Source organism: Equus przewalskii, chromosome 14 (assembly GCF_037783145.1).
Source record: "Equus przewalskii isolate Varuska chromosome 14, EquPr2, whole genome shotgun sequence".
Taxonomy (NCBI): domain Eukaryota; kingdom Metazoa; phylum Chordata; class Mammalia; order Perissodactyla; family Equidae; genus Equus; species Equus przewalskii.
This window is the reverse complement of record NC_091844.1, coordinates 68,596,918-68,624,180: the sequence shown is the minus strand read 5'-3', so window position 1 is coordinate 68,624,180 and position 27,263 is coordinate 68,596,918. Positions and strand designations below refer to the sequence as shown.

Here is a 27,263-nt window from a genome sequence, read left to right as displayed (position 1 = left end):
TAGTATCCCTAATATTTGATAATATCCCTAATATTCAAAGAGCTCCTAGAAATTAGTAAGAAAAAGACCAACAACCGGATAGGAAAATGGAGAAAGAATATGAACAGATGGATCTCAGAAAAGGGATACCAATGCCCTTTAACATACAAAGAGATAGACATAGTCATTAATAATACAGAGAAATAACGATTAAAACTGTAATGAAATATCATTTTCAACTATGATGATAAAAATTCAAAAGTTTCACAAGGTGCTTTGTGGGAAAATAGGTCTAACATATTGCTGCGACATTAATATGAAAAGATCTCTGGGATAGATTTTTAAGTGGATAAAAGGAAATTACAAAATAACATGTATATTATGCTCCCAGAACATATATGATTGCTGTTTGTATTTGCGTACGGACACACATTACATATACACACACAAACACACAAAACAATGAAAAGCAGTTACTGGGGCTGGCCCCGTGGTCAGGTGGTTAAGCTCGTATGCTCCACTCCGGCGGCCCAGGGTTTTGCCGGTTGGAATCCTGGGCGCGGACATGGCACCGCTCATCAAATCATGCTGAGGCAGCATCCCACATGCCACAACTGGAAGGACCCACAACTAAAAATACATAACTATGTACCAGGGGGCTTTGGGGAGAAAAAGGAAAAATAAAATCATAGAAAAAAAAGAAAAGCACTTACTTGTCAAAGTAGGACCTGAGTCTTTTAAGTGTATGCCTTTTTAGGTTATTTGGTTTTTGAACCATATGAATGCGTTATATATTTTTTTTAAAGAGAAACAAAGAACTGTAGTCCAAAGAGTTTCCTAGTGAAATTTTTCTGTGCATTGGTTTAAGGAACACAAACAAACGTGTTTCATCCTAGAGGGAGCTAGGGTATTATTACAAGCAGGCTGTATGAGTCCTGAGTTGAACTTGAATCCTGTATCCTTCAGTGATGATCATAATGGCCTGGAAGGACGTTTATGACGATTGACAAGAGAATCACCAGGCATATGTTGATCTATACTGTACACTGGATTCATGACTCGGCTATATGCAGACTCAAAATTTTACCAGGGCACCAGCTAGCACTGATATCTGCTTTAACCACCACCTTCACCAGAAGCATTGGCATCAGTTGGATGCTTTTAGTTGCTAGAAAGAAAATACCCAAACCAAATACCCAATCAATAACTAATATTGTTGGTCATTAGGGAAATGCAAATCAATACCACTTCATACCTAAAAAGACAGCCATAATTTAAAAGAAAAAACAGAAAATAACAAGCATTGGCAAGGAAATAAAGAAATCGGACCCTCATACATTGCTAGTGGGAATGTAAAATGGTGCAGCAACTGTAGAAAACAGTTAGGCAGTTCCTCAAAACGTTAAACATAGAATTACAATATAATACAACAATTCCATTCCTTGGTATGTACCCAAGAGAATAAGAAACAAGTGTTCAAATAAAAACTTGTACATGAATGTTCATAGCCATCCTTTTCATAACAGCCCAAAAGTAGAAACAACCCAAATGTCCATCAACTGATGAATGGATAAATAAAGTGTAGTATATCCACAAACTGGAATGTTATTTGGTAATAAGAAGGAATGACGTACCAATACATGCTACAACATGGACGAACCTTGAAAACATTATTTTAAGTGAAAGAAGGCAGACATAAAGGCCACATATTGTCTGCTTCCATTTCTATGCTCCCGGCATTAATCACTGTGATGCCATACAGAAGATACAGACCACTTCACCAACCCAGAAGTTATGTTGAATATATATCCAGTCAGAGTGAACTGTGCGGACCTACATTCAGGAAAGGGACTCTGTTGTGAAATTTTTACCTGTACAATATCTTCTGATCTTCTGTTCATTTTCTGTAATCATAAAAATATATTTTACTGCTATTTGTCAGAACTTTCTTGTAGACCTTCGGCCTCCAAAAGTTTCATATTATCCCCTGCAGAGGGCGGTTATCAATCTCCAAGGCTTGCTAATAAATTATCCTACAAAATAGCAGTCAGTCTTAGGTTTGTACTTCATCTACTTAATTTTCTAGATTGTGTTGTTTGCCAAAAGGGTTTGTAGTTTTATTTTGCTGGCTTCTTCCTTTTGCCAGAGGATTATTAATACAATCTCTAATATAGCATATTTATTGTCTTAAAATAATGTGTTAAGAAGTTTTTGTGTCTATTCCAATGTAAAGAGATGCATGGGAAAAGCACCCCCTTTTCTTTTTGCTGGATGAAATCATGTCTTCATGCATTGTCTGGAATTGCTGCAACCATTCGGAAACCCCAAGTGGAAACATTACCGATGTGCTGAGGATGGCATGGCAGAAAGACGGGCTTGGTGGATCAGGATCTTCAACGACCTTATCAAAACTCTGAGCTGACTCTAAACCACCTAGCCCCCACACATCTTATGTGAGATAATGACTGTCCTTGTTTTTGGTCTGTAGTTTTATTTTCTTGTGATGTCTTTGTCTGAAAGAGACTCAGAAACTGCCAATAGAGAAACACCTTCCTATTTGTTTCTGTTGCCACAATTCACAGAAGGATGAAATTACAGGTGGTAAGGATGCGATTGCGGTGCAAGGATTCTTATTGGATATGGCACCAAAGTCCATTTTGACAGCTTAAAAGACCCTGTGCTTAAGCACTGCTCAATTTGGGAAGCTGAACCAAGCAAAGATACTTATGCAACAGACCAGCATTATATATCATAAAGGGCAAATATTATATAAGATAAAAATAGAATACCATTTTTAAAAAAGTATCCAAAAGTTTTGAAATGCACCCTTATGGCTACTGAGGCCTACATGTACAATTGCAAAAATATTTTGTGCGTGTCTGTATCCTGGCATGAGTCTATTTTAGAGAAAAACTAATTGGCGGAGAATTTTTTTTACATCAGAAGGGTGGTTAAAGAGTATCTAAAGTGCCAGAAAAAATAACATGGTGCAATGGCTGTTTGGCAGCCCTTGTGCAGGATATTACAACACATTTCCCAAACATTCTGTCAATGGGAATCCTCTTGACAACACAGAATGACAATGAGTTTATTTCACGAGAAATGTGTGAACACAGTGGTTGTAGATGACCGGAGAGGCAGAGTAGGGAATGGAGATGAAAGCCAAACGCTGTCACTAAACATTTACAGCACTAGAATTTGGCATCCTTTTCATGATTCAAAATAAGCTCTGACTGGGCAAGAAAAGCCACATGATCAAATGGTTTGTAATGTGGAAATTACAGAAGAGAGAGCTGAAGAAAGATAGCTCTAATTTTGTGTATGAATAAGTCTCAGGCTCATACCAAGCTGTGCATGTGAGGACACACCCAAAGAAGCATACAAAGCCTTCAAGAACGGAACTACAACATGAAAATAAATCAACACCCGAGTCCCAGACCAACCCCTGAGTGATACTTGAAGGGACAGACCTAAACAGCATAACAGAGTCTTTAAAACTAAACTGACGTGGGAACCACTTCTCACAGAAGTGAGACAGAGCTTGTAGTCTGAATCTCATTGGATTGGTAGCTTGCTAAAACTACAACAAAATAATCAACATTATTCAGAGGATTTAATAGAACCCAGAATCTCACAACATAACATTCAAAAACCGAGAACCAGGAAAATCTGACCAGTTCTCAAAGGGAAAAACAATCAACAGATGCCAATCCCAATGTTGAAATTATCAGGTAAAGACTTTAAAGCAGCTATTATAATCATGCTCCACGAGGTAAACATTCTTAAATGTTTAAATTTAATTTAATTAATTAATGTGTTAAGAACATTCTTAAAATGAAGAGAAAGATTTAATTTAATTTAATGTTTTAAGAACATTCTTAAAATGAAGAGAAAGATAGAAATTCAGTAGAGAAACAGAAACTACTTTTAAAAAAAGATGAAAATTTAGAATTGAAAAATAAAATATCTGAAATAAAAAAATGTATTGGATAGGCTCTATAGCAGAATGGAGATGATAAAAAAAAGAGCTGGGCCAGCCGGTGGCATAGTGGTTAGTTCACGTGCTCTGCTTCAGCAGCCTGGGGTTCATAGGTTCGGATCTCAGGCACGGACCTATACACCACTCATCAAGCTATGCTGTGGCAGTGTCCCACATACAAAATAGAGGATGACTGGCACAGATGTTAGCTCAGGGCTAATCTTCTTCAAGAAAAAAAAAAAGAGGAAGATTGGCAACAGATGTTAGCTCAGGGCCAATATTCCTCATCACAAAAAAACGAGTTAGACACTTTGAAGAGAGGTCAATAAAAATTACCCAATCTCAAGAACAGAGAGAAAAAAATTGAAAAAGATGAGCAGAGGCTCAGTTACCTGTGGGACAGTATCAAAGGGTCTAACATTTATGTCATGGAAGCCCCTGAAAGAAAAGAGAAAGAAATTGGTGCAGAAAAATTATTTGAAGAAACAACGTCCAAAAACTTCCCAAACCTGGTGAAATACATAAATTTACAGATTCAAAATGAAACTCAATGAAGCCCAAATGGGAAAACTCAAAGAAAACTATTCCCAGACACATCATAATCAAACTGTTAAAAACCAAAGACAAAGAAAAAGATCTTGAAAGGAACCAGAGAAAAGGACACATTACATATACAAGAACAAAAAATTCAAATTACTGCAGATTTCTCATCAGAAACCATGGAGGTTAAAAGACAGTAGAAGTGCTGTCAACCCAGAATTCTATTCCAGCAAAAATATCCTTCAGAAATGAAGGCAAAAAAAAAAAAAAAAAGAAGAAGAAGAAGAATAGAAAAAGGAAAATAAACAGAAAGAAAAAAACAACTACGAGAATTCATCACCAGCGGAATTTCTCTAAAAGAAGGCCTAAAGGAAGGGGAAATGATACCAGGGGGCACGTTGGAACTTCAGGAACAATGGAAAGTAACAGAAATGGTAAATACCTGGGTAAGTATAATAGATTATTTTTCTCCTCTTAAGTTCTTTAAAATCTGTGGGACTGTTGGAAGCAAAATGTATGATGTTGCTGGGGGGACTTCAGTCTGTGAAGATGAGTTACATATGCCATCTACAACATAAAGCGAAGATAAAAAGACATGGGGGCCGGCTGCATGGCCAAGTGGTTAAGTTCGCATCCTCTGCTTCAGTGGCCCAGGGTTTCACCAGTTCGTATCCTGGGCACGGACCCAGCATGACACACATAGCACAAGTAGAAGGACCTACAACTAGAATATACAACTATGTACTGGGGGGCTTTAGGGAGAAGAAGGAAAGGAAAAAAAGAAGATTGGCAACAGATAGCTCAGGTGCCAATCTTTGAAAAAAAAAGATGGGGCCGGCCCGGTGGCGCAGTGGTTAAGTTTGCACGTTCCGCTTCTCGGCGGCCCAGGGTTCGCAGGTTCGGATCCTGGGGCACCGCTTGGCAAAAAGCCATGCTGTGGTAGGCGTCCCACCTCTAAAACAGAGGAAGATGGGCATGGATGTTAGCTCAGGGCCAGTCTTCCTCAGCAAAAAGAGGAAGATTGGCAGTAGTTAGCTCAGGGCTAATCTTCCTCCAAAAGAAAAAAGACATATATGGTGGTATGGCTTCTATATTTTACTTGAATATTAGCTCTCAACAAACCACAAAAAGTTAGGTAAAATAATTACATATTACATAATTATAATCCTTAGGGAAACCACCAGAAATAATAATGCAGACAGAGATAGCCAAAAAGCCAAAAAATAAGTTAAAACAGAATACAAAAAATTCAAATAATAAAAAAGAAAGCCAAGAAAGGGATAAAAGAGGAGCAAAAAAAGAAGAAAAGGAGAAAAATAATCATGTTAAGCCTGGAAACTAATCAGGCTAAGCCTAATAAATATATTAAATGTAAATTCATCTAAACATACTAATTAAAAGATTGCCAATTTAGATTTTTTTTAAAAAAAAGACCCAACTATATGCTGTCTAGAAGAAACTCATTTTAAATATACATAGATTAAAAGTAAAAGGGTGGAAAAAGATATACCATCAAACATTAATTAAAAGAAAGCTGGAAAAACTAACAACCTGATTCAAAAACAGGCAAAGGATTTGAATAGCCTTTTCTTCAAATAAGATATAGAAATGGCCAATATGCACATGAAAAGATACTCAACATCACTAATCAGTAGGGAAATACAAATCAAAACCACACTGAGACACCTCATCACACCCATTAGGATGGCTACTATTAAAAAAATCTAAAAATAACAAGTGTTGACGAGGCTGTGGAGAGACTGAAACCCTTGTACACTGTATGCGGCAATGTAAAATGGTGCAGCCACTGTGGAAAACAGTACAGTACTTGCTCAAAAATTAAAAATCGAATTACCATATGACCCAACCATTTCATTTCTGGACGTCTACCCAAAGAATTGAAAGCAAGGTTTCAGAGAGACCACATAACAGTGGTTGCAATGCAGCAGGAGAAAAGCAGACTAGGCTGGAGGGGAGACTTATTGGTCTGAATTCTATAGATGCCATGTGCATTTTTTTTTTAATAAAAATGTTTGCCACACAGAAAAACCATGGCTATTAAACATTTGGTAAGTTTTAGTTATTTTAGAATGTTTAGAAATAAAACCAACAAACTGTGGATATTATCCATATTGTGACCCAAAGTGACAGCACAGATGCCACAGTTGCTAAGCTTATCTCAGGACCACCAAACCCAACTTCTTCTAGGCTAAAGGTTTCCCATTTCACACCCACAATTGTGAAGCAATGTCTCTATGTCCCATAAAATCGGCCTTCAGCATATGAATTTAGGGGGCGATCTATAGCAGGGAGGTGATGGAAATGTTCTGGAATTAGTGGTGATGGTTGCATAATTTTGTGAATATACAAAAAAACCACTGGATTGTATGCTTAAACATTGTAAGATACCACCACACATCTGCTAGAGTGGCCAAAATTTAAAAAAATAAATGAAACAAAACAAAAACGACAATACTAAGTACTCAGAATGTGGAGGAATCAGAACTCTCATATATTGCTGATAAGAGTGCAAAACAGTGCAGCCACCCCGGAAAAGAGTTTGGAAATTTCTTATAGACTTAGACGTACACATACCACACAACCCGGGAATCTCACTCTTGGGTATTTACCCAAGTGAAATAAAAATCTATGTTCACAGAAAAACTGAAAAACCACTACACAAATGTTTACAGTAGCTTTATTTGTAATCACCGAAACCTGGAAACAACCCAACAAATTGTGGCACATCTATAAAATGGAACACTAGCTGGCAATTAAAAGGAAAAAAAGCATTGATCCTACAGCAACACGGATGACTCTCAAATGCATTATGCTTAATGAAAGAAGCCGGATTCGAAAGACCACATACTGCATGGTTTCATTTATGTAACATCCTAGAAAAAGCAAAAGTATAGGGTTGGAGAACCCTTCAGTGGTTGCCAGAGATACACTGCACCTTCAATTCCTGACCCATTCCTGTGTCCTGCTGAGCCAATCAACTTTCTCTTTATTGCTGTGCCCCCCACTCCCGGCCTCTACCCGCAGCCCCCCTCCCACAAGCTCCCTTAGGTTTCAGCCTCTTCATTCTGCTAAATCAGTTCGCGTTCCTCCGTCTGCTTTCATTTTCCGAAATTGTGTTGACGTCTCTTGACTCCTGTCATCATTTCTCCCTTCTCCTTAACCCTGTGGGTTTATGTTCTTTTTATTTCTCTGCTGTTATTATGGTGGAGATTGGGGAGGGAAGGGATAAATACATATTCAATCTTTCGTGTTTACTTACACAAGCGCTTCCTTAATCAAGTCTACAACATAAATATAGTTTAGGAAATGGATATTATTTTCTCATGAATATATATACAGATACAAAGTTTCTCTCTGGCCAACCTCAGAAAACAAATGTTTACCAGACACAATTCCAGTAAATATCTCGATGCAAGCTATTGGATTTTTGTTTCCCAGAGGAGACACTTTAAAAAGGTTGTCACACGGTTTCCAGTCTGACAGCCAGAATTTCCAACAATGGCCTGGGCTGTGGGCCAGAGTTCACGGAGATCTGACAAACCAGTGGTTTTACACGGGGCTGGGAGCTGGGGCAGCCTGCTAATAGTGGTAAACTGGCAACTTGGCAAAGGAGTTGTGGGTCTGTGTATGTCTATGAGTAGCATTCCAGTAGTCACACTTATAATTAGGACCCAGAAATGCCTTTTCATTACTTACATCATAATCATCCCCTTACATAAAGGCATAAAAATAGTGTTGAAATGGAACTGATTCCCATAGGAAACATTCCTATTTTCTCTCATCATTTTTATGGCACCTTGATCTTCAATCCCAAGTGGTCTTTGAAAAGGCGGTAATGCTCAAATCTTCCACATGGAGAAAACTCCAGGGTCTCAGGAAGAAGCTGAGTTGGTGTTTCTTCTTCTTTAGATGCCACAGCAAAGCTAAAGAACAGTAGGTTGTGGCTTTTAAAACTTTGGATCACACAAATGTAAATTGTAGGTTGTAACATGCCCTACACACATCTTATTTTTAACAATTCTGTCACTGTTTATCTTTGCCAGCTGACCCTGAAGTTTTTGGTATTATTCTGTAATATTATAAAACTATGATCCTGGTTCTCCCTCCCTCCCACCCCCCAACACACACATACACACACAAACACACACACAGACACACACACAGACACACACCACACTTGTGCTTATGTGAAAACCCTGGGCCGCGTAAACCAGGATTTTCTTTTCTGGCGAGGGTACAGTGTCCTTTGTGGATGGTACATGACACGGTAGGGTTCCATAAAGTCCTCCTCTTCTTCGGGGGATCTGGGGTAGACAACACGTGGAGGATGGCAGATTCTCAGTATGTCAGGGGATCGAGTTGGGGCAAGGACTCCCCAGCAGCTGAGGGCCTCTCTCTTACTCTCCTTCTTTCATTGGGGCTGCTGGCCCAGTGGCTCTTACTCCTTGGAGGCTATGTGGACCATAAGGTCCACCACCACGTGGCTGTAGGCAAATTTATTGTCATCCCAGGAAATGAGCTTGACAAAGTGGTCATTGAGGGCAATGCCAGCCCCAGCATCAAAGATGGAAGAGGTGTCACTATTAAAGTTACAGGAGACAACCTAGTCCTCGGTATAGCCCAGGATACCTTTTAGGTGGCCTGCCAATGCCTGCTTCACTACCTTCTTCATGTCATCATATTTGGCAGCTTTCTCCAGGTGATTGGTCAGATCCATGACTGACACATTGTGGGTGGGGACAAGAAGCTTCCCATTCAGGTCAGGGATGACCTTGCCACACAGCCTTGGCAGCGCCCGTAGAAGGAGGGATGATGTTCTGGGCAGCCCCTTGGCTATCACGCCACAGCTTCTCAGAGGGGCCATCCACGGTCTCCTGGGTAGCAGTGATGGCACGGACTATGGTCATGAGTGCCTCCACAAAGCCAAAGTTGTTGTGGATGACCTTGACCCAAGGTCTAAGCAGTTTGCGGTGCAGGAGCATTGCTGACAAATCTTGAGGAAGTTAACATACTTCTCATGGTTCATGCCCATCACAAACACAGGGGCATCAGCAGAAGGGGCAAAGATGATGACCCTTTTGGCTCTACCCTTCAAGTGAACCCCAGCCTTTTCCAAGGTAGTGAAGACATCAGTGGGTTGCACAACACATTCAACACCAGTAGCATCCCATTTGATGTTGGTGGGATCTTGCTCCGAGAAAATGGAGATGGGCTTTCCATTGATGACAAGCTTCCCGCTCTCAGCCTTGACTGTGCTATTGAACTTGCCATGGGTGGACTCATACTGGAACATGGAGGGCATGTAGTTGAGGTCAGTGAAGGGGTCATTGATGCCAACAATATCCACTTTGCCAGAAAAGCAGCCCTGGTGACCAGGTGCCCAAAAGGATCAAATCCATTTACTCTGACCTTTACCATCGTGTCTCAGGGATGCAGCTGGCACTGCACAAGAAGACGCGGCTGTGTGTTGAACCAGAAGGAACAGAGCCAAACCAGGACTTTCATGCTTGAGCTATAGGAAATTTCGTAAAGCAATGAGGCAGACTGTTGATGGCTACTTTTAGGCACTATCTTCTTCTGCTTGCCACTGGAACTCTGATTTTGTTAAGTATGGGCTCTTAACAGGTGCAGGAAAGATGGAGATGTCACCCACTAGGGTTGCCAGATTTAGAAAATAAAATTATAGAAGACTCAGTTCGAACTGAATTTCAGACAAACAACTAATAGGCGACCCTATTCCCCAGGTTCCGAGGATAAGCTGTGATTGGTCAATCCAAACGTGGCAATCCCTTTCCCCCTTGCCAGTGATTGGTTTGGGTGTGGGCAAATAACATAGTTCAGCCAATTACATCTGAGGAGAAATCTTCTGGGGGCTTCTGGGAAAGATTTTCCTCCTTGATTAAAAACGTAGAGAGAAAGAGAAAGAGAGGGTGATGCGGGAAGTTCTTCAGGCTTCCTGCCTTCACTCAGCTCGTGTGAAGATGTGGTGCTGGGAACCGCAGCTGTCATTTTGTCACTGTGGAGGAACAGACTTGAGAGGGTCAGAGAGACTGAGCCAGAGCCCTTACATTGTTGACCTTCTGAATTAGGCAACTCTGGAATTCTCTTTTCCAGACTTCTTGTGATCAAATAATGAATGTCCTCACTATTTGAGTCTCATAGTTAAGTATTCTATTTATGCTGCTGCATGATTCAACTGAAAGTATTTTGAATCTCACTCAGCAGGTGTTAAACGGCTGTGGTTAACAGATAGACTCAGAAGTCAGCCAAAGAATCTTATCCCACCTAGCTAAACAAAATTATTTTACTACAAGATCTACTGGCCCAGAGTATCACATGGGTCCTTCTCAAGCTCTCACACTTCCACGAATCACAGAAACCCCCCCCACAGACTTTGGAAGGTGTATAGAAGACAGTGATTCTTGCCTCTTAGGGTGGAATAGTTATTAACAGTTTTCTATATCCACAGTGTCTTTGACAGCTGCAGAAATCTGTACTGGCTGCACAGGGAAGAGCTAGCCAGGCAGGCCAGTTTTATGGCACAGAGAGACATTGTTTCACAATCGTGGGTGTGAAACGGGCAACCTTTAGCCCAGAAGAAGTTGGGATTGGTGATCTTGAGATAAGATTAGCATCTATGGCATCTGTGCTGTCACTTACAGTCACAACATGGATAAGACCCACTGTTTGTTGGTTTTATTTCTAAACATTCTAAAACAGAGAAAATTTATCAGATGTTTAAGAGCCGCAATTTTTGTGTGTGGCGGACATTTTTGTTAAAAAAATATATGCACATGGCATCTATAGAATTCAGAACAATAAGACTCCCTTCCATCGTAATCTCCTTTCCTCCTACTCCATTGCAACCATTGTTATATTTCTTCTATATCCTTCCAGACTTTTGTATGCATGGACAGATGTATAAAAACGTACAACTCCTTTTTAAATACAAATGGTAGAACATAACATACATGAACCATATCATGGAGTTCCTCCCAAGTTGTTACCTTTAAAACTACCGTACCCTGTTCAAGGGCTGTATAGTATTCTAACACGTGGATGTGCCATAAGATATTAGCCAATCTCCTGTTGATAGACACAATAATGGACATCTGTCATGTTCTCTGGTTGGCCAGCTCCTTTGAAACACTTCTCGTGTTTGTGGAAAACCTCACTCTGCAGTCCTCTCTGAAGCTCCACTGACCAGTTGCACCCGTGCCAGTCTGCAGATCGGAAGTGGGCCCCAGGAGGCACTGCGCTGTGAGGAGGGCATCCATTTTGCTGGCAAGGGTGCAACACAGCCTTCTGGCTTTGGGGACAGTAGGGATTACAAAGCAAATTCCTGATGCAGAGGAGACATTGGTGGCACTGATGTAATAGGTGCAGTCACAGTCAAGTTCCGGGCAGCAGTACAAATTGTGGCATCTAGTTCTTGGTCACAGCACAAAGCTCCGAACCTTTTACTCATCAGGTTATTTCTACCTGTGATTTATGGCTTCATCCCTTGAGGTTTAGCATCAAGCCTTCCCAACAATTATATTTATAATAAATGGGTTTCTGTTCCTTGGCCAGAGTCACTTCTGCTGCTCGCAGTCAAGAGCTCACTCTAAGACAAATGTTTTGTTTTCCTTCTAATTTTTTATTTTTTAGGGGAAAAAACCCTGTAATGATTATCCTTCCACGTACATCTTTGTGCCTGTGTGGGGTAAATCTGTGACATAAAGACCTAAAAGTGGAATTGCTCTGAGGGAAGATATTTGCAGAAGACGCATCTGATAAGAGACTGTTATCCAAAATACACAAAGGACTCTTAACTCTCAACAATAAGAGAACAAACAATGCGATTTAAAAAATGGGCCAAAGACCTTCACAGACATGTCACCAAAGACAAATAAGCAATTAAGCATGTGGAAAGATGTTCCACAACATATGTCATTGGGAAATGCAAATTAAAACATTACACAACCATTGAATGCCCCAAATCCAAAAACACTGACAATACCCAATGCTGGCAAGGAGGTGGAGCGACAGGAGCTCTCATCCATTGCTGGTGGGATGCAAAATGGCACAGCCTCTTTGGAAGACAATTTGGTGGTTTCTCGCAAAATTAAACATGCTCTTACCATACGATCCAGCAATTGCACTCCTTGGTATTTAACCAAATGAGTTGAAAACTTACATTCACACAAAAACCTGCATATTGATGTTTATGGCAGCTTTATTCATAACTGCCAAAACTTGGGAGCAACCAAGACGTCCTTTAGTAGGTGGATGGAGAAATAAACTGCAGTACATCCAGACAATGGAATATTACTCAGCAATAAAAAGAAATGAACTATCAAGCCACAAAAAGACATGGAGGAAATTTGAGAGCATATTGCTAAGTGAAAGAAGCCAGTTTGAAAAGGCAACATACGGTATGATTCCAACTATACGACATTCTAGAAAAGACAAAACTATGGGGACAGTAAAAAGATCAGTGATTGCCAGTGGTTTATGGGAGGGAGGAATGAATAGGTGGAACACAGGGGATCTTTACAGCAGTGGAACTATTCTGTATAATATAGTAATGGTAGACATGTCATTATACATTTGTCAAAACCCATAGAATGTACAACTCAAGGAGTAAACCCTAATGTAACGTATGCACTTCAGTTAATAATAATGTATCAATATTGTTTATCAATGATAACAAATGTACCGCTAATACAAGATGTAAACAATAGGGGAAATTGCTGCCCAAGGTGAGGGGATACATGGGAAATCTTTGTACTTTCCAATCAATTTTTTGTAAACCTAAAACTGCCCTAAAAAAGCAAAAGTAAAATATAAAAAAAACTCTGCAATGAGAACCACTTCATGTCCACTAGAATACAAAAGATGGACAATAACAAGAATTGGTAGGGGCCAGCCTGGTGGCCGAGTGGTTAAGTTCACGCACTCCGCTGCAGCGGCCCAGGGTTTCACTGGTTCAGATCCTGGGCATGGACATGGCACTGCTCGTCAGGCCACGTTGAGGCGACATCCCACGTGCCACAACTAGAAGGATCTGCAACTAAGATATACAACTATGTAAGGGGTGGGGAGGACGTTTGGGGAGATAAAGCAGGAAAAAAGAAAACCTTAGCAATAGTTGTTAGCTCAGGTGCCAATCTTTAAAAAAAAAAAGAATTGGTAAGGATATAGAAAAATAGGAACTCTCATACACTGCTGGTAGGAATGTAAAATTTGCAGCCACTTTGGAGAAGAGTCTGGTAATGGCTTAAAAGGTTAAACATAGAGTTACCATATGACCCAGCAATTCCACTCCTGGGTATATAACCAAGAGAAAAGGAAACGTGTATCCACATAAGAGATTGTACATGAATGTTCATTGCAACATTATTCATAATAGCCAAAAACTAGAAACAACCCAAATGTTCATCAACTAATGAATGGATAAACAAAATGTGATACATCCACACAACGGAATACCATTCAGCAATAAAAAGGAATGAACACTGATACATGCTACAACATGGATGAACCTTGAAACACTGTGCTGTGTGAAAGAAGCCAGTCACAAAGGACCACATATTTTATGATTTCATTTATATGAAATGTTCAGAATAGGCACATCAACAGAGTCAGAAAGTAGAATCTCACCCCCACAGTGTCACTGGAGACCAGTAGGGAGCACCCCTCCTCCACCAGCCAGGATTTGTCAGCAGAGGCCTGGCAGGGAGCCTGCCCCTCCCAGGGTGTCAAAACAGGCTCTGTGGGGAACCCGGACTTCTATTCCCCCCTGACAACAGGGTGATTTGTATGTAATTACAAGAAAAAGTAGAAATGGCAAATACAGGTTTGAGAAAAAACAGAACTGATTCTTGGCAAGTATGTGTCACAACCAGCAGGAGACAAGGGCATATGATTGCTTTAGATAGGAGCCTGCTAGCTCTGGGATTTTGATCAGTTTTGGCAACCAGTCAGTATGTTTTGCAGACTAAATGGGGAGCATCTCAATCTGCTGAGGTGGTTAAGTAGAGCTTGGTCAGGATTACTGCTGCATTTCTGCATGGAAATATTGCAAGTTAAATGGGCCTTTTGCATCTAAACCTGTTTGCTACTTCGAAATTATAGTGCCTATCCAAAGACAGAGAAGCGCCCACTACAAGCACCATCCGTGCCTTGGATATCGAGGACCCCTTGTGGACAATTCAGACAGAGCGATGGCTCCTTGGAATCGCCTGTCAGAATCAAGTAACAAAAATTCACAAAGGAAACTGCATGGAAAGTCAGTCGATCTGCTGCTTACATAACCCAGGAAAAGCAGTTTCTATGGTGTTGCCATCCAGGACAATCATATTAACCTGTAAATTTAACGCAATCCCAAGCAAAGCTTAACAGGATTTTTAAATTGGAATTTAAGAATTCCGATTCTTTTCTGGAAGAGAAAATGTTCAATAGCAGCCAAAAGAATCTGAAAAAGATTATTGAGTGGGAATTTACCCTACAATATATGGAAATGTAAATATAAGAATACATAAAGCTTTATCAACACAATACAAATAGATTTAGCAATATAAAACTAAAAGGATAAAAATAGAGAAATAGTTCAGTGGAATAGAATGATGTGCAGGAACAGATCCATATATCTGTGCAAATGAAGCTTACAATAGAGGCGACAATAAATCTGTGAAGCGAGGGTGGCTTTTTCAATAAATCACATGAGATAACTGGCTATCTACTGAAGGGAAAATAGCATTAGGTCGAACCTCCTACCCTCTCACATCAACCACAGATGGCACAAGTAGTTAGACATTTAGGGAAAAAAAGTTAAAACACTTTGATGCGGGGTCGGTGAGCCGAGGAGTCGAAAGAAAGATTTCTTAGACTCTTAAGATCTGGCAGTAGTGCTCTTTCATTTAGAGAATAGGAATAGCATGGCGACAGGACCCACGGGCAGTCAGAGCGCTCTGCTGCCAGCATGGCGACAGGACCCACGGGCAGTCAGAGCTTCTGCTGCCGGCATGGCGACAGGACCCATGGGCAGTCAGGCTGCTGCGTGGGGACAGGGCCCACGGGCAGGAGGAGCTGCTGCTGCCCCGAGTTGAAGGTTAGGGTTAATTTTATAAGGCATGGGTATGTGAGTCATCTCTTTACAAGACAAAGGAAGGAACATGAAAAAATGGTTAAAATGGTATCAGTGCAGGTGGGGTCTGGTCATTGGGTGATCCCATGACTTTTAGACAAGAATCAACTTGGATTAAGTAAAGGTCAAAAGCCACCACCCTAAATCAGTTACATGAGATTGCCAGACAGCAACCAACTTAAGTTCTTGCCTTCCCCATTAAGAGTTTCTAGGGACAAGGTCATCTCTCTTCTTCTTCCTCGTACAGACAGGGAGGTACCTTTTACAGATAGAGATTTACCTTACAAATGTAAATGTGTCCCAACAAAGGGCAAGTTCCATTCCTCAGAGCCTCCTTCCCTGTCCCAGTTTATCAAAAGCAATCAGCCCCAAACAGTCCCGATGCCAAAGTGACATATCCTGGGGTGGCCAATTTCAGGTCCCTACAAGGTCATCCCCCCTTGCTTCCCAAATGCAAATATCTCTCACGAAAGAGCAAGCAAATTCCAGTCCTCGGAGCCTGCTTCTCATCTGCAGTTTTAAAAGTAACCAGCCTAAAATCCTCATCAACTTCGAAAGTTTTTAAACTATATTTTTAATAATATCAGGGTGGAGAATGCCTTCCTAAACAAGATACAAAACTCAGAAGCCATAAAACACTGGGAGATTTGTTCTCATGTATTTTAAAACCTCTGTTAAAAGAAATACTATAATAAAAGTTCAAAGAAAAGAGAAAGAGTGGGAGAAACAAGTTGCATCGAATTAATATCCAGATTATATACAGAATTTTGATAACAATTATTTAAACTAACAAAGGATATGACCAGGAAATTCACAGAAATATCCAAATCAAAAAAGAACAAGAAGGAGGAGGAGGAGAAAGAGAAGAAGAAAAGGAAGAGAAAAAAGAACAAGTGTTCAAACTCAATAGTAATCAAGAAAAGCAAATTAAATTTTTTTTTTTTTCGCCCATCAGATTGGTCAACGTTTAGAAGATTGCTTGTGTAAGCATTATTCATAATAGCCAAGACTTGGAAACAACCTAAGTGCCCAACAGTGGCTGAATGGATAAAGAAGACGTGATGTACGTATATACAACACAGCACTTCTCAGCCATAAAAAAAAAGATGAAATCTTGTTATTTGCAATGTGGATGGACCTTGAGGGTATTATGCTAAGTGAAATAAATCAGACAGAGAAAGACAAATACCGCATGATCTCACTCATATGTGGAAGATAAACAAACAAACATATAGATGCAGGGGCCGGCTCCGTGGCCGAGTAGTTAAGTTCACGCGCTCCGCTGCAGCGGCCCAGGGTTCAGATCCTGGGGGCGGACATGGCACCACTCGTCAGGACACGTTGAGGCAGCGTCCCACATCCCACAACTAGAAGGACATGCAACTAAGATGTACAACTGTGTACAGGGGTGTTTGGGGAGATAAAGCAGAAAAAAAAAAAAAAAGATTGGCAACAGTTGTTAGCCCAGGTGCCAATCTTAAAAAAAAAAAAAAATATATATATATATATATATATATATACATGCAGAGAACAGATTGGCGGTTACCAGGGGAGAAGAGGTGGGGGGAGGGTGAAAAGGGTAAAAGGACATGGTGACGAATGGCAACTAGACTCTTGGTGGTTGATGAGGATTTTTAGGCTGCTTAATTTTAAAATGGCTTATGATGAGGATTTTTAGGCTGGTTAGTTTTAAAACTACAGATGAGATTCAGGCTCCAAGGAGTGGAATTTTTTTGCCCCTTTGTTGGGAGACATTTACATTTCTAAGGGAAACCTCTATCTGTGAAGATGCCTCCCTCTCTGTGCCAGGAAGAAGGGGGAATGGTCTTATCTCTAGAATCTCTTAATGGGGAAGGCAAGAACTTAAGTTGGTTGCTGTCTGGCAATCTCATGTAACTGGTTTAGGGTGGTGGCGTCTAACCTTTCTAACCTTTGCTTAATCCGATTTGATTCTTGTCTAAAAGTCATGGGATCACTCAATGACCAGACCCCAGCTGCACTGATACCATTTTAACTTTTTTTTCATGTTCTTTCCTTTGTCTTGTAAAGAGATGAATCATATACCTATGCCTTAAATTTAGCCCTAACCCTCAACTCGGGGCAGCCGCAGGAGCTCTGACTGCCCGTGGGTCCCGTCCCCATGCCAGCGGGGGCAGCAGCAGCTGCTCTGCCTGCCCATGGGCCCTGTCCCCATGCCAGCGGGGGCAACAGAAGCAGCAGCAGCGGAAGCTCTGACTGCCCGTGGGTCCTGTCCCCATGCTACACTATTCTCTAAATAAAAGAGCACTACTGCCAGATCTTAAGAGTCTAAGAAATCTTTCTTTCGACTCCTCGGCTCACCGACCCTGCATCAGTGGTGAACACGATGTAGTCTGTACAGAAGTCAAAATATAATGATGTACACCTGAATTTTGTATAGTGTTATAAACCAATGTTACCTCAATAAAAAAAAGATTGCTTGCCTAAAACCACAGTTTTTGCTATGTAATGCTCTAGTCGCAGTCCTTCTCGAAATGGTTTATAATTTCCAGGATGATTTTATCTTTAATACAGGCTTATTTAGAAGTATTTTTTAAACTTCTAGATGTACAGGACTTTAAAAAATACTTTAGTACTGGTAAAATATGAATTGCGAAAAATCAAAATGTATAAAAATGTGTAGAGAGATGAGAGGCAAGGCCCCCCTCCGACCTCCGTCTTACCATCCGGTCCTCTCTCACAGGAGTTCCTTGTTGCTAGTTTCTTCTACATCCTTCCAGAGAGAGTTTGTGCAATTACGAACAAGTATTATTGTGACAAATAAAAATGGCAAGCAATAGGATATATTGGAGATTATGAGGAAGCCATTTGGTGTAAAGCTAATTCGGCCTGAACTTGTCTTTCCAAAAGGGCCTGACCGAGGCCGTTGAGCATGCAGTTGTATATCTGCTTTAGATATTCCTTATAGCAAGAGCAAAGGCCCTTGAGATAAAGGTGCAACTTCCCTCCCCCTCCCAACGTTGGCATTCCCTTAAGGATTAAGCATCTTTCCTTAGGCTAGGCACTGATTGCTGCTCACCTGTGACCACCCAGCTCAAGACAATAGACTTGCCTCCTGCTGTGACCGTCAAGCACTGTGCTGACAGGGCAATCTTGTGACTATTGTGGGAGGGACATTTCAATCATATGTGAAACGTCCTGTATGGGGGTATATAACCAACTCTGTATACCTCACTTCTTTGGTGCCCTTTCTTCCTTCGGGAAGAAAGGCCCTGGGCCATGGTCCTCAGATTTCAGTTCAGAATAAACTCACCCAAATTTTCATTTACAGATTGGTTATGGATTATTTTCGTCGACAATTGTAGTCTTTTCCTCATTGTTTTTGCTACAAAAGGTGGCACATTATATGTTATTCTGCATCTTGCTGTTCTTCTTAATAATATATTGGAAATCAGTCATATATTTGTAGATTAAAAAATCTTGTGAAATATACATAGAGAATATGAGACATATTTGTAAGGTTTACAGTGAAGCTTTATGATATTCTCAGCCAGCAAAGAACTAGAACATTGCAGATACCTATCTCCCCGATCCTATCATCCATCATCTTCCCTCAAGGTAACCACTCCCCCAGCTTTGGAGTTAATCATTCCTTGACTTTTCTTTCTTCCTTTCCTTCTTTCTTTCTTTTTTTTTTTTTTTGTGTTTGTGTAAGATTGGCTCTGAGCTAACATCTGTGCCAATCTTCCTCTATTTTATGTGGGATGCCACCACAGCATGGCTGGAGGAGCGGTGGTAGGCCTGTGCCCAGGGTCCGAACCTGGGAACCCCAGGCCACTGAAGCAGAGCATTGGAACTTGACCACTGTGCCACTGGGCCAGCCCCCCTTGGCTTTTCCTTATGATTTTACCACGTTTGTATGGGTCCATAAACAAGAGAGCTTAATTTTTTTCTGTTTTGAACTTTAACAAATGGGATTGCAGTGTTTTCTTCTATGACTTGTTTTTGAGCAATAGTTTAGCTTGTTGATATGTGTGCCGGTGGTTAATTTTTTGTCATTGCTGCATAGCACTCCTGTGAGAAAAACAGCGATAGTTTTTATGGACTTTGCATTGTGTTCAGTTTCATAGTAACAAGAATGTTAACGTTTATTAACTTTTTCTGCATCTATTGAGATGATAGTGAGATTTCTTGCTTTAATTTGTCATTAAGGATTATGTTATTTGAGTGTCTATTGTTAAAGCAACCTCTCATTTCTGAAATAAACTCAATTGGTGATGATATATTATCTTTTCTATATACATTGCTGGATTCAGTTCACTAGTGTTTTATGATTTTGCATCTATGTTCATGATTAAGATTGACCTACACTTTTCTGCTCTTCTTATGCTGCTTCTGTCTGGTTTTAGTATTGGATTGATGCTATTACAAAAGACATATTTAAAATCTTGTACTTCAAATGCTTATTGTTGGTATATAGAAAATGCATTCAGGAGACTTCCCTCTTCTTCTATACTCTGGAATCATTTATGTAGATTTGGAATTATTTTTTCCTTAAAAGATTAGTAGAACTCAACAGTGAAGCCATGTGGACCTGGGATTTTCCTCACAACAAGATGTTTTTTTTACTACTATTTCTACTTCTTTAATGGTAATAGGACTATTCAGATAATCTATTGTTTCCTGAATCTGTTTTAGTAAGTGATATTTTTCTACTAATATCTCTGTTTTATCTAAAGTTTCAAATTTATTGGCCTAAAGTTGTTCATCATATCCTCTTACTATCATTTTAATGTCCACAATATCTGTAATTATGTACCCATTTTATTTCTGGAGTTATTTGTGCCTTCTCTTTTTTCTTGATCATTTTTTCCAGGGTTGGTGAATTTTATTATTCTTTTCAACGTCCCAAATTTTGACTTGTTGAGCAATGTGAAATTGGACTGCAAATTCACCTGAGAGCTGATTTGTGATTTTCCAGAGATTTTTTTCACTGCTCTCCTTGGCTCTAAAGCAATTCTCCTTACAGTCTCTGGGGACTGAGGGTGTCACCCTTTGAGGCCCCAGCTTTATGGTGGGCAGCTTTCCTTTTAGTTTCCACATGCTGGCCATCCCCTGGCCTAGACTTCTGTCAAAATTGAAGTAGTCAAAACTTAAACTCATTTCACCCAAATCTGCAAAGGCCCTCCAGGGGGACAAAAACCAGCCTCAGGCTTCCGCTTATCTCTCTGGATTCCTGCCGCCACTTAGACTTCAGTCCGATAAATTCTTACTCTCATTAGCTGTATGATGATTTTAAGAAGTCTTTTCCAAACAATTTATTCAGCATTATAATTGCTTTCAACAAAAACATTGGTCTAGATATTTAAACAGCCTTGATATTGTGCTTGCTCTTATTTTTACCATATCATTCAGTGTTTTTATTTAGTATACCCCCCCACCTCCCACTCTTATTCTGCCTTTAGTTGGATTAATCAAGGTTTTTTTTTGTTCCATTTGATTTTTTTTCTAGTGGTATGGGAGTGATATATTGTATTTCTATTATTCTATTACTTATTTTTTAAGAAACACTTTTTCTTTTTTGAGGAAGATTGGCCCTTAACTAACATTCGTGCTCATATTCCTCTACTTTATACGTGGGACGCCCGCCACAGCATGGTTTGATGAGTGGTGCATAGGTCTGCACCCAGGATCCAAACCAGCGAACCCTGGGGCTGCCGAAGTGGAGTGTGTGAACTTAACCACTGCCGCACGGGGCTGGCTCCTCTGTTAGTTATCTTTAAATGTTTAATTCATACCTTAATGTTTCTGTTATCTGGTGTTGATGCGGGGTCGGTGAGCCGAGGAGTCGAAAGAAAGATTTTCTTAGACTCTCAAGATCTGGCAGTAGTGCTCTTTTATTTAGAGAATAGTATAGAATAGCATGGGGACAGGACCCATGGGCAGTCAGAGCTTCTGCTGCCGCCGCTTCTGCTGCCCCCGCTGGCATGGGGACAGAGCCCATGGGCAGGCAGAGCCACTGCTGCTGCCCCCGCTGGCATGGGGACAGGACCCATGGGCAGGCAGAGCTGGTGTGTGGGGACAGGACCCACGGGCAGTCAGAGCTCCTGCGGCTGCCCCGAGTTGAGGGTTAGGGCTAAATTTAAGGCATAGGTATATGATTCATCTCTTTACAAGACAAAGGAAAGAACATGAAAAAAAAGTTAAAATGGTATCAGTGCAGGTGGGGTCTGGTCATTGAGTGATCCCATGACTTTTAGACAAGAATCAAATTGGATTAAGTAAAGGTTAGAAAGGTTAGACGCCACCACCCTAAACCAGTTACATGAGATTGCCAGACAGCAACCAACTTAAGTTCTTGCCTTCCCCATTAAGAGTTTCTAGGGATAAGGTCATCTCTCTTCTTCTTTCTGGTACAGAGAGGGAGGCACCTTTTACAGATAGAGATTTACCTTACAAACGTAAATGTGTCCCAACAAGGGCAAGTTCCATTCCCCAGAGCCTCCTTCCCTGTCCCAGTTTATCGAAAGCAATCAGCCCAAAACAATCCTGATGCCAAAGAGACATATCCTGGGGTGGCCAATTTCAGGTCCCTACAAGGTCATCCCCCCTTCCTTCACAAACGCAAATGTCTCAAAAGGGCAAGCAAAATTCCAGTCCTCGGAGCCTGCTTCTCATCTGCAGTTTTAAAAGTAACCAGCCTAAAAATCCTCATCGTAAACCATTTTAAAATTAAGCAGCCTAAAAATCCTCATCAGTGTTAGTCTATATCCTGTTCTCCACAAAAGAGAAAAGAGAATCTTAGCTCAATTAGCTAAGAGAATCCTAGCCCTTGGATTTTAGTTCCAGATATATTGATTGTTTGAAAAATAATCCCTGCTTATTTAGATGCAACAATAAGTTTTATTGGTTAATTTGGTCATCATTCACTCCAATCATTCACTTCATTGAATTCATGTTTCTTCTCTCTGGAGTACTTCTCCTAGTAATTCTTTCAAAGAACGTTTGTAGGTGGAAAACTTTCTGAGCCCTTGTATATCTGAAAATGTTGTGGGGGCCTAGAATTGGCCACCCCAAGATATGTCTCTTTGGCATGAGGATTTTTTGCGGGGCTGGTTACTTTTAATAAAAGCAACTCTGAGGAGTGGAGTTTGCTTGCCCTTTGTTGGGAAACATTTACATTTGTAAGGAAATCTCCATCTGTAAAGATACCTCCCTCCCTGTACCAGGAAGAAGAAAGGGGATGACTTTATCTCTAGAAACTCTTAATCAACGCCAAAGGCAAGGACTTAAATCTGCATTTTGTTTACTGTACTTGTGTAGTAATCTCCCATGATTGACTTCACCTCCACCCCCAATATCCTCCTTTGTCGCTAGCTGAAGACAATATTTAAGGTGGGGGCTTCAGCCATTTTGGCGAATTGCTCAGCTTGCCTGACCTCTCCCATGTATACATGTTATAAAGCTTTGTTTAATTTTCTCCTATTATTCTGTCTCATGTGAATTTAATTCATTCTCCAGCCAGATGAATCCAGAGAGGGTAGAGGACATGTCTTCCTCCCTTACAATGTCTATATTTCATGCTCACATCTGGATGATATAAGTATAAAATTCTAGGTTAATAATTTCCTTTCAGATGATGAATCCAAACAGCTTATTGCTTAGGAGCTGGAACTTCTGTCAACGGCTTAGTGACACATTGGAATGGTTGGAAGGATTTTTCTCTAACTGGCAAAAATGGTCAAGTGGACTCAAGACCCTGCCCGTCACCAACCTGCCATGGGGTCATCTGCTTTCTGCTCTGTCAGATAGAGGAGAACCAAGGCTGGCTGCTGGGACTGGAGGCTGATGGGCCCTTTGTTTCTCACGGGAAGAGGAACAGCCAGAATTGGCTTCTCATAGGATGTGGCCACTTTAGGAAAACAGAAAGTCCATGGAGGTCTTAGAATTCTGGGACCATTGGTGGCAGGAAGTCGGAAAGGAACAGATTCTGTGTTTGAAAGCTGGGAAGAAAGCCTAGCACCACATTGTTTTCAGTGAATTGCAACACATCAATAGGTCATGCTTGAAATTAAACTTATTGTGTATTTCCTACCAACGAGAATACTACCCTACACAACTACAACAGAAGCATCAAAATCAGGAAATTAGTGTTACTGTCATCTAATCCTCAGATCCTATTTCTAATTCACCTATGGTCCCAATAATTACAAGCCAATAAAGATTACAGGCCAGTTATTTTATAAAATGTCTCAATTTTATTTTCTGCTGTCTTCTTATGATTAGATTCAGGTTATACATCTTTGACAGGAGTATCACAGAAGTGGTTATGTTCTTCCCACTGCATCTTGTCAGGTAATGCATGACTGATTTATCCTGTTTCAGATGATGTTCATTTTGATCACTCAGCTAAGATGGTTTCTGCCAGGCTTCTCCACTACAAAGTTACTCCTTTTCCCTTGTAATTAATAAGTATTTTGTGTAGAGGGAAGTACTTGAAACCATGTAAATATACCATTTCTCATCTAAATTCTGACTTATTACTTACTTTTATCAGTATGAACTCATGATTTCCTTTTTTTTTAATAAGGTCTTTTAATTTTATTGTTTATTTATTTATTTATCGAGGAAGATTAGCCCTGAGCTAACATCTGCCACCAATCCTCCTCCTTTTGCTGAGGAAGACTGGCCCTGAGCTAACATCTGTGCCCATCTTCCTCTACTTTATATGTGGGACGCCTGCCACAGCATGGCTTGACAAGTGGTGTGTAGGTCTGCACCCAGGATCCAAAATGGCAAACCCCGGGCCACTGAAGCAGAAGGTGTGAATTTAACCGCTGCACCACCAGGCCGGCCCCTCCTTTTTTCATTCAATGTCTTCTAATCCATTACTACTATCTTAATGCTCAGATTGTCTCAGCTTTGGCCAGTGGGAGTCCCTTTGAGCTAACTTCCGTGTCTTTTTGATATCATCTTATCATTCCTTGAGTGGTTCTTTGCCTTCTGGCACAAGATGTTCCAGGCACATCTTGTGCTTTGATCCCAGCCCTAGAATCAGCTATTTCTCCAAGAAGCCCTGGGTTTTGTTGTTGTCATTTGTTTTTAGTGGAGAATAGTATTTAGAATCCAAGATCTAGGCACAAAGCATTTATTGCTATTGGGCTATTACTGCTCCTTGACCTTCTCAGTGGACAGGGCTACTTCCATCCCTATTTATTTCTATATCTACATAGATCTGCTGAAAACCATGGGTGAACACATGCCAACATTTCCTACTTCAATTCACCACTACAGGATTCATTCTTGCTTTCTCTCTTTCCATGCATGTAACACCCTTTTCCAATAGTGAGAAATATTGCTCACATTATCTTTAATAGACTAATTTGCTTAATCCGTTTGAATGTAGTCAAAGCCCCATCCCTGTCTCTTGCATATATGCCTTCCTCATCCTACTCGGGCTCTGAAATTGCACTGGCCTGGCCCCTATATGGATGTTTTCATCACCCCACTTAAACTGACACCCCACCCCAGGTTGCCTCTGTGGCAGATGACCCCCTCACCTACTTAGGCTCCCACCTGACCACAGGTCTTCCACCCATATAGAGATGCTCCTCACTGCACTCAGGCTCCAACAGCCCAGGCTGAGCTGCTCACATGTGTAGATGCCCTCTTCATTCTATTTGGGTTGTGATTCTCTACATGGGACACACACGGACACACGCACACTGGCTCTGAAAACCCATGACAAGCCATGTCCCTTATTGTTGTCCTCTCCACACTGCTCAGACTGACACCCACATCAAGCTGCCCACATGCATGGACTCCCTCCTCACTCCACTCCACACCAGGTCTTCTTTCCCATGGGGATGCCTTTCTCATGCTCCAACTCCGCACCAGCTGACCCACCCACAAGGATGCTCTCCTCCTCCTTGAGCTTGAGCTCTAACACCCCACAGCAAACCGCCCCTCCGTGTAGATGTTCTCCTCATCCTGCTTAGGCTATGACCTCTAAGCTGGGCCACTCCCCTGCATGGCCTCCCTCATTTCACTTGAGCTGTGAAATCCACACCAGACAGCCCCCCATATGAATGCCTACCTTGCTCTGCTCCACATAATGGATTTAGGACTGAATTATTCAGGAAGGGAAGGGAGGAGGAAGAGCTCAGAAAATATTAACTACACCCAGAGGTATATTTTCATGTTTAGTAACATAATGCAATGCATCAGTCTATTGGATCATGATGTGAAATGTATTCTTATTGTGGGTCTCAGTCAAGAACAGTTGAAAGGCACCAACCTAAAAAGGTTCTAGCATGATGGTACACTAGCACCCCATTTAGTGCTTCACTGTTCTCTGGGCTGCTCTCAGGAGAAACCCTGTCACCTGTGTGAACACCCTATCCAAAAGGACAATGCTTCCATGGCAACAGAGATACAACTTTGGTGGGCTCCTGGGAGTCACAGACTTGGTTCTAGCTCTGCCTCAAGCACTCACTAGCCAAGCAATCCAGTTACCTTCTCCATGAAAAATGCCAATGATATGGGATGTACTTCTCTCCTACGCATAAAATCAGGCAGTATATGAAAAGTGATTTGAAAACTACAATAGATAATTATGCATAGGTCTTTTACTTGCAATATAATATTGACTCTTTAAACAACCTGTGAAATTCACATTCAATAGATGAAGAAACTGAAGCTTCAGGACGTCAAACGGATAAACCAGTATTCGAACCCAGGTATGTTAGACTCTATCCTCACAATCATTAAATGGCACTTTTTTTCTTAATTTCTTTTTTTTCCAAAGATTGGCACCTGAGCTAATATTTCCAATGTTAATGTTGCCAATATTTCTTTTTTTTAAATTGCTTTTTCTCCCTACAACAAGTAGTTGTATATTTTAGTTGTGGGTCCTTCCAGTTGTGGCTTGTGGGATACCGCTTCAACATGGCCTGATGAGTGGTGCCACGTCCGTGCCCAGGATACAAACTGGCAAAACCTTGGGCCACCGAAGCAGAGCGTGCGAACTTAGCCACTCGGCCACGGGGCCGGCCCCTAAAGGGCACTTTTAAAAAATGCTGTGTGAAGGTGAAAGTTTACTGTGTTAGCAATGAAGGAGCATCTTTGTTCTGTTACGGAGTTTGCATTATTTATATGGAGAAGTGAATCTTTTTATCATTTCCCCTTAAATATCACAGTTGTTGAAAGCTTTGAGTCCTGTGGGGATTTTTACCCTTTTCTATGCAAGCATAGACAAAATTCAAGAATTTGAGACTAAATGGGGGCAACCCTGAAACACCAATGGTGGCATCGGTGCAAGGTACTGGGGTGACGTAGTCATTTCCTTAGCTGTAAAATGACAGCCAAGGTAAAGTCCTTGCCTGTAGCAGGAGATGGATAAATACGTTGAAGAATGAACAAACGAGAGCTGGTTAAATGGAGAACCCTGGCAGCTTTGTGGGGTGGGGTAGTTAGCCAGGAACAGTACCCCCTTGGCCCCCAGGTGGAGGACAGACCTCAGGGTAGAATCAATCTACCATTTTCTGGTCTGGGGCTGTCCACAGTCCTACCTGGGACCAAGTCTCTGCTGAAGGGCCTGGAGAGCTTCTGCAGAGCTGCTTCTGGGCAGCTGGA

General features: G+C 41.1%; 1 pseudogene; it reads right to left on the bottom strand.

The window, feature by feature from the left end:
- Positions 1 to 8,957: 8,957 nt before the first annotated feature.
- Positions 8,958 to 9,937, bottom strand: LOC103546441 (glyceraldehyde-3-phosphate dehydrogenase-like; annotated as a pseudogene).
- Positions 9,938 to 27,263: the final 17,326 nt, after the last annotated feature.